This window comes from Ipomoea triloba, chromosome 13, assembly GCF_003576645.1.
Source record: "Ipomoea triloba cultivar NCNSP0323 chromosome 13, ASM357664v1".
NCBI lineage: Eukaryota > Viridiplantae > Streptophyta > Magnoliopsida > Solanales > Convolvulaceae > Ipomoea > Ipomoea triloba.
Window position 1 is genome coordinate 3141504 of NC_044928.1, and position 6716 is coordinate 3148219.

Genomic DNA, 6716 nt, shown 5'->3' on the forward strand with positions numbered 1-6716 from the left:
CTCAAGATATGGTCCATCATTGACTGCAGACAGTGTCTTTGATGTTTTCCATGTGGGATCCCCATTATCAGGTCCATGCAGAAACACACATTTTTCAGCTCTATTGCAAAATCCATTGTAATAGAAGAAACAGGGAACACATGTCTTGTTCACAGGTAAGTAGGAGCATATTCAACTGATTTCTCATTACGACTCTCTAATGGCTGCAGATGGCATACAAAAAAGGGTGCTTAGCTGGGATGGAACAGAAGTTTTAGAAAGTGATTATAAAAAGCAGTTATATTCAAGCAGAGTAAAGGTTAAAGCCAAGATTCAACAACTAATATAGACATCATTCAGGTGGAATGCAAGCTCAAAAACAATAAAAATTGGTACAGGCATAGAGTAACAATTTTAGTGAAATGACAGCGTACCGGGTGCCGGAAACCACAAGTTGGATTGAGACAGCTCCCTGATAACCAGTACCAAAAATATCACTATGCCGGTACTCACATTCAATGCCCTGAAACCCAGAATCCATGCCATCAATGCAAGGCAAAACCAAAATACTATTGTACAATTAATTCATATCATCTCTGTCAGTATGATACAGAATGAAAACAATGCAAACAGAAAACAAAACTGCATAAACGGAATACATGCAGCATTAGCATAGTACTTAGACACATTCAGCAAATGATCACGCCATTATCTGTTGTTATATACCATGCGTTACAAGACTGATGCACCCAAATGACCAATAACCGCAGTTTAATGTGAAACAAAGAATTCCATATATCCTAATCCCTAACTTCACTCAAAACTAAAGTATATTCTTAAGGCATATAATTAAAATGTATACATCCAAAAACAGATTGCAAACAACTGCCTGCAGGCCATAGCATAAAACTAATAGTAAACAATATATCAGAGAAACAAAATGCATGCTACGACATACTCCGTGCTTCGGTGTCAATTGTATAGATAAACTTATGTAACCACACCGTATAACATATTATGCAACAAAGATTTTGAATCTTCACACATTCGCAAATAAGCGATACACTAGTAGATGTGCACATTGATGAGCGCGTATACGCATATAAACCGTGTAATTTAAACCCTAATCATGTAATAAAGAAACCGCTACGTTGCAGATGCCGATTTTCAAGAAATTCAACAACAGAGTCAGAATTGAAGAGCAAGCAATGATAATCAATCAAGAAATCAAGATACATGAAGAGCAAGCAATGATAATCAATCAAGAAATCAAGATACATTGAGGATTGAAAACAGAAAGAAAAATAAAAGAAAAACGAAGAATTCGAAAATCGCAGAAAATGTAACGGATAAAGAAGCGCTTACCTTCTTACAAGTGAGAGGAGATGCCAAGAAGTAAGCGCTTACCTTCTTACAAGTGAGAGGAGATGCCAAGAAGTATACTCAATCGGTGTTGCATTTCTGCATTTCTTCCTCCATCTTCTCCCCTAAAAATTGTAAATATGTAAATTCGAAGCGAGGTGGATGGGAGAAATCGCATCGCCTTCGCCCTTCGCCATCTGCGTAAAGTGAGTGTATGCACGTATCTTACGACAGATCACGTCCAACTTACATATGTACGTAGAAGGAAGTGCTTCGAGTTTTATACGAGTTATAATGAGTTACTAGTAAAAATATACGTCTAATACTCAATTTTAAAATCTTGATTATATTAAAATATTTTTAAAATTTTTTAAAGTAATATATTGATGGAATAATTAAGACCGGGTGCGGAGTACGAACGGGGCGAGATGGAGCTGGAGCGAACGCACGGACCCGGGGTCAACCGCATGGCCGAGGTCAGCCCTCGGCCACGGGCTGACTAGGCTCAGCCTCGGCCGAGCATGGCGCGCGGCTTCGGCCACGTCGCTCGGACTTGGCCGAGCGTTCGTGCTCGGCCAAGGCCGCAGCGCTCGGCCTCGGCCGCGACGCTCAGCCTCGGCCGAGGTCAGCCCTCGGCCTAGTGGCGGGGGTCTTGGGTCCGCGCGTGGACCGGGTCTCACGGCGCCGGTTGCGGCCCAGGCCGTTGGGCGCGCTTCCCTGCGACTTCTCCGGATCAGTTAGGCCTTGGGCTGGTATAAAAGCTCGCTAGTTTGTCTTGTTAGGACATCTTCACTCATTTTAGCATTCTTGTCTCGTTATTACTTAATCATTCTCTGTAATAGCGTTACGTATTACTCAATATAAATCTACCCCTGCGGTACACATTCGATCCATTAACTTGTCATACCCCCTTTATTTAATTGGATTTATTAATTCGAACTACTCGGGTTATTAAAATCCATCATATATATATATATATATATATATATATATATATATATATATATATATATATATATATATATATATATATATGGATGAGTTCTGGTGTGGAGATAGCTTCTCGTGCGGTTGTGCNATATATATATATATGATCATATGAGAACAAATTCGTAGGAGAAAATTAAGAACTAATCACAATCTTACATCTAGAAAAATTGAACGCACCAGATCATATTTTTTAAAAAAAATGCAGTGGCAGTTTTGTAGTCACCAATTTTGCTATGCAAACGTGAATACTAAAATCTACAATTTTTAGACTTTTTCAGGTTTGCACATTTAGTATTAACGTTTTGCACATTTAGTGTTAACATTTTGCATATTTAGTATTTAAAGTTTGCACTTACAAAAATGTGAAAGTACATTGCAATTAGGGTTTCAATTTCATAGTTTTATGACTAAGTTTTTTATTTTATTTAGTCTCGTGTGGTTCACTTTTTACCGCTTAAGGTCTAACATTTACGGTTTAGATTTAAATTATAGTTTTTTCATTGATTTTATAGAATTTACCAGGTTTGCATATTTAGTTGTTAAAGATTACATATTTAAGTATTAAAGTTTGCACAGTGGAGTTGATGATAATTATGAAACTGTCACCGCGTTTTTTTCTTTTAAAAAAAAAAAAAATATGATCATATCCGTCGATTTTTTACAGATGTAAGACTGGGATTGGTTCTTATTTCTCTCATATGAAAGTGTTCTCACACGATCCATAGCACGCGCACACACACATGCATATATATAAAATCTGGTTCATATGAGAATCACTCTTCAGGTTAGAATGTGTAAACTAATTTGTGCATTTTTTTTTATGATTTAGATTTTATTTCTTAAGATTGACATGGATGGATCCTTTTATTAAAGTTAGGATAATAGGTTTTTTTTTTTTAATTATTGCGACAAATATGACCAGATTTGTTTCCTATTTTCTTGGATCATTCCTATTGTGAATTGGAGGATATTCAATCTAGTGTTGAAGTTTGTAGATCTCTAAATCTATGGTAGATAGAGGCTAAGGCTATTCTTATCCATGAAATACTATATCACTTTTAAAAGTAAGTCTTACCTTCACATCACATAATTTGCAATTCAGTCACTATATTATTTAGATCCCTACAATACTATCGCACTTTAAAAAATAATTTCACTATCACATCACAATACAATAAAATAACAAAATAATAATAAAAATAATAAAGTACAAAAAGGTTGCCATGCAGCAACCTTTTATATACTTAGAGCATCCGTAATAGTGGGGTTCTTTTGTGATTTTTGAGGAGTTTTTGTAAGTATGATTAGGAAAGAGGATATGAGAGGAGAAAGAGATAAAAAAAATAGAAAAAGAGAAAAAGAAAAACAAAAAAATCAAACGCAGTTCAATAAAAAAAAAGTTGAAATAAACGCACCACCGGGGGCGTGCACGGTGGGCATTTGTTGTGCGCCCAACGTGCACAGCTTTGCTTCTTCCCTCTGACTTAATTACTGTACCAAACCATTTATTGCAGATGAACTCAAACATGCTCTCTTGCCTTCTCTCTCCTCCAACTCACAAAGCATTGTTTCAAAAACTCCAAATAATCCATTGATATGGATGCAATATCAGTGGTTTATTGGGGGTTTTTGGTAGAGTAGCATGTGACATGGAGGAGAGAGAAGATAGGTGAGACAAGGATTGGGGTCATCTGCAAGAATCGGTTCTTGGAATAGTAATATATATGCACCGAAGACGAAGCCTTATTGCGTCCAGCGGGCATGTGCACTGCACGTGCCTGACCTTATGTTTTTTTTTTAAATCATATTTGTTTTATTTTTTTCCTCCCCATTTTCTCTTTCATAATCACACTTACAAAAACTCCTCAAAAATTGCAAAAAAACTCCATTGATAAGGATGCTCTTAGCTTGCTATACACCTAAGCACACAAAATATTTTAAAAAATAAAAATTGTTTCCACTTGTTTATTCATGTCACTTTGCAAACCCCATCCTTCGGATGGGGTTTGCCTAAGTAATAAGCTTAGAGAAAGCTTTGTGAAATCCTGAGCAAACAGTATCACTTTGCAAGTTCGTTGCACAACCGCTGAACTTGTCGACTACATGCACGGCACGTGTTAGGCATGCCACCCTCCTAATCCTTATAAATTGCACACTTGTGAAGAAAGGGGACTTTTGTCATTTCCACCTAACCATGCATAGTCAACTCTAGACTCTCTAACCCACTCTCACCTTCCCCGAGCTCAGCCACTTAAACCAACAAGTAGGCCTATTTGGATAATAGTAGGAACCAGTGACGGAGTTGCCCTGGGGGCAGTGGGGGCACCTGCCCCCACTCACCCAACCCCCACCCCATATATAGCTTTGTATGTATATATGTATATATATACCTGTTTTCGATATAAATATATAAAAACAGATGAATTAAACAAAGTATAAGCTAGACAAGACAATAGAACTGTGTTTTGCTTTAGCAAAGGTCATGTGTTCGAATTCTATGGGAAGCACAATTGCTTATTCGAATCCTGTAGCTTCTATAGTGATTTTTTTATGGTATATATATATATATATAATAGATTAATATACACAAGATGTTAGGTCGACTAGTTGGTAGATGTATTCTTGTTCTAAGAAAGGTTATGGCCTTATGGGGTTCAAATCCCTTATTGCTTCAAAAAAGTTTTATGAATTTTTTAATATATATATATATATATATATATATATATATATATATATATATATATATATATAATGAGATATGTAATTTATAATTTATTTTCTATTTGAATTAATTTATCAAATTAATTATGTTTCATATTTTGTTATAAATATTTTTATAAAGTTTTGATATGTTTTATTTATCGCCTATATCTAACAATATTTATGATTATATTTCTTTAAGTATTTTTTTCTTTTTTATTTTAATATTTCGCCCCCACTGGAACAAATTCCTGGATACGTCCCTAGTAGCTAGTAGCTAGGAACCGAACTCAAATGTTACTACCCATTCTTATACCTCCGATTATTAACCACATCACCATCCTTGAATCAATATAAAATTTTTTTGAGTCTATTTACTTTACTCACATTTACTTTACAAGCCAGCACAACTTATACACTGCTTTGCATCATTGTGATTAACTAATTTTGGAAAACAATTTTCTACTGTGTAACTTATATTATTTCATTTATTTGGACTAAGTCATTTTACTTTTATTATCTAGTTAAATCTTCAACATAATCTCTATTCATTGTTAGAAATCTCACAATTTTTGTCCAACCGTTGGACAGAAAAGGGAAGTTATTGGTCGAAAAATGAGTTTCCGACCAAAATGATGGTCCAAAAAAACCGCCGTTAGAAATTCTATCCAACATCTAATATTGGACGGAAATTCTGTGTCAAAGTTGGATGAAAATTTCATATGGTAACCCACCATTTTAGAATGGAAATTTCCGTCCAACTTTGACCCGTTAGACGGAAATGCCGACCATAGTATTAAAAATTAACTTATTTAGTCCATCTATTCACCCCTCTAGACTTTTGTGTCACCATTGAGTCCATTATTAGTATCAATTAGCACTTACAAATATTATACCGGAGTAATTATTTTCCACCCTTATAACACACTTCAGTACAAATAATAACACAATAATACCAACATTACCACCACCACCCGCAAGAAAGTATTTAAGGTCATTATAATCATCATTATTAAATGTATCCATTATATATATATATATATATATATATATATATATATATATATATATATATATATATATATATATATTTATTTTTTTTTAAAATTCCAAAGCAACATAGAGGTTACACTTGAACGACTTAGAAAACTATGAATTCCTGATCACCAGAAAATGGTTAAAAATATGAAAATTGTTCGTCAATATTACTAATCACTAACAAAGAATTATGGAGCAGTATGGTGGGGAAGACGATGCTTGGATTGTCAAGAGTTTATATAGGTATATTTAATTTTTAGACGATGAAGATCGGGTATTAGAAAATTCTCACACTCACACCACTAAATTACAAGGTTCTGTCCTTTTAAAAGTATACTGATATGGTTACCCAAACTGTAGGTAACATTTTTTGGTGATTTTTTTTCTCTTCCTAGCTATAAATACTTTTTGCTTCATGTAGTAAGACACAAAGTGTATAAAATAATGAACACTTGTGCATTTGCCAAGAGATGATGGATGGATCTCCCATCTACATAAGCACAAGTTATTTAGAGTTTAATCTTTTGAAGCAACATACAACATTTTAAAAAAGACGAACTAACGCAAAAGAAAATTTACTTTTCCAACATTATATTACTCCGTATATTTTACGATATAATAGTGTAGATTGACATTTTTTAGATGGC

General features: G+C 34.6%; 1 long non-coding RNA gene across 1 annotated transcript; it reads right to left on the reverse strand.

Moving 5' to 3' along the window:
• On the reverse strand, window positions 1-1528 carry LOC116001040. The gene is made up of 3 exons (XR_004094216.1): window positions 1387-1528; window positions 414-502; window positions 1-203 (listed from the first exon to the last, which is right to left on the reverse strand). It is a non-coding gene; the product is annotated as an uncharacterized LOC116001040 (long non-coding RNA).
• Between the last annotated feature and the right edge of the window lie 5188 nt (window positions 1529-6716).